This window comes from Priapulus caudatus, unplaced genomic scaffold (genome assembly GCF_000485595.1).
Source record: "Priapulus caudatus unplaced genomic scaffold, Priapulus_caudatus-5.0.1 Scaffold138, whole genome shotgun sequence".
Classification (NCBI taxonomy): Eukaryota; Metazoa; Priapulida; class Priapulimorpha; order Priapulimorphida; family Priapulidae; genus Priapulus; species Priapulus caudatus.
In genome coordinates this window covers 191,054-193,553 of record NW_014577199.1, presented here as the reverse complement: position 1 = coordinate 193,553, position 2,500 = coordinate 191,054, and positions in this window count along the sequence as shown.

Here is a 2,500-nt window from a genome sequence, read left to right as displayed (position 1 = left end):
GCTGCTCTGAATACATTAGTTTATGTGCAGAAATGGAAACACCATTAATAATAATCAATCGCCTATTTACGAGATAACACATTTCGATGTTTTGACGTGAAATTTATTAGAGTGATTATATCAGTTTATGTTTCTGTTCCTGTAACAATCGATGGCGATATGAGAGCGACGTGAATGCGTTACTACACACACGTACTCTTTATATCAGGCAGAGATTATACTAACTTTGTCACAGTGCAGGTGGTATGGAAATATGTCGGTAAGATAATCACCGCTTAAAGTTGTGCGAGTGTGTGCGTCCGTGCGCGCGTGCGTGTCTTTGTGTCGGTGTGTGTGTACCTGCCTATGTGCGTGCATGCGTGTGCGTGCGTGCGTATGCGTTAAGTGTGTATTCTTAAAGTAGGAAGATAGGTGGATATAATATACTGTTATATAAGTAGCCATTACGTGAGATTATACGCTATAATTTCGCGCACGTGTAAATTACGTGTGAGTAATTGTTTGCCTGTCGTTTCCTACAGACTATTCTTTACAGGGCAGTCATCCATGTAATATTTTGTAAGTACCACTTCTTTTAACCGCGCAGCTAATAATATTATATTAGCGGAAGCATACAGGTAACGATACGTTGAAACGCTTATAAGTTATGCGTTCTAGATATTTATATATAATATGTGTGGCAGCTTTATATTCGATACAGAGTTATTTCGACGTTCTGCTCTTATTTCAATGTGGGTAAGCATGATTATAGGGATGTGGTATCATCCGCATACCTAACTGTGCTGTGATATAGCGTGGTGCGGTAATTCCCCGTGTAGACGTAGATAGGCGACGATCATATGTGTTCACTACCGCCACCAAAGGAATGAATTGGTTAGCAGCAAGCCATTAGATCCAACACGAATGCTCGAGTTATAATTAAAAGCTAATATTAATATTTGTAAAAAAGTAAAACGGGCACCAGATCGATACGTCGTTTTGCATTACTGCGCTGAAAAGCTTATAATTGGAATATTTGGGCGTGATTTTTTCCTCATTTTTGAAGTAAGCGTGTCGAGTACAGCTTGGCTCCGATCGCGACATTATTGATCTAAAACATCACGAGGAATTAAAACAGAAAGCTGGCATTGAAAAAGTGTTAGTGAAATATCGAGCTATCAGATCTCGCCTACTCGTCCTTTCTAAGATAGGCTGTACGCATGATTCTACGATGAATAGCTGCAGTAAGTTTTATTAAATTGAAAGATTCACTTGACAATGCATCGCTTGAAGAGTTTAAAGAAAAATAAAATAATTTTAGCTGTTATGCGTATCAGACCGTATAATTGCTTCTCCTCCCGTTATTCGAATTTTTTCCCTTTATATATAGACATTAAAGAAATCGAGCACGCTATGAATAAACGTCCACATTCTACAGATAAACTCTATTCCGATAGAATTTGATAACGTCATCTATCATTAATGTGTTTGTATTAGTGGCAAAGGTAAGCTGTTTCTCTATCCAATTTAACTTATCCACTAATCCAGCCATCCATCCATCCATCCATCCATCCATCCATCCATCCATCCATCCATCCATCCATCCATCCATCTGCATCCATCCATGCCATCCATCCCATTACCATCCCATCATCCATAGCCATCCATAACAATGCCATCCATCCATCATCCCACCATCCATCCACCATCCATCCATCCATCCATCCATCCATCATCATCCATTCCATGCCATGCATCCATCATGCCATCCGATTGCATCCATGCCATCGCCATCATCCATCCATCCATCCATCCATGCACCATCCATCATACCATCATCCTCCCACCATCCATCCATCGCATCATCTATCCATCAATCCTCCATCCATCGATCATCCAATCCATCATCCATACCATCCATACCATCCATCCATCATCCATCCACCATCCATCCATCCATCCACCATCTATTCATCTAATCCATCATCCATCCATCCATCCACATCCATCATCATCCATCCAGCCATCCATCCATCGCATCATCTATCCACCATACCATCGCATCCATGCCATCCATCCATCATCCATCCATCGCATCCATCCACCCTCCATCGCATCCATGCCCATCACCATCCATCCATAGCCCATTCCATCCATCCATCCATCCATCCATCATCAGCCATCATCCATCATCTATCCATCCATGGCATCCATCCATCCATCCATCCAGCTATCCATCCATCATCCATCCATCATCCCATCCATACCACCATCATCATGGCCATCCATCCATCCATCATCCATCCATCCATCCATCCACGCATCTATCTATTCAATCTATCCATTCCTCATTCCATCATCCATCGGCACCATCCATCCATCGCATCCATCCATCCATCCATCCATGCCATCCATGGCATCCACATCCACCATCCATCCATCCATCCATCCCATCCATCCATGCCATCCATCCAATCCATCCGGTCCTCCATGCATCCATCCATCCATTCATCCATCCATC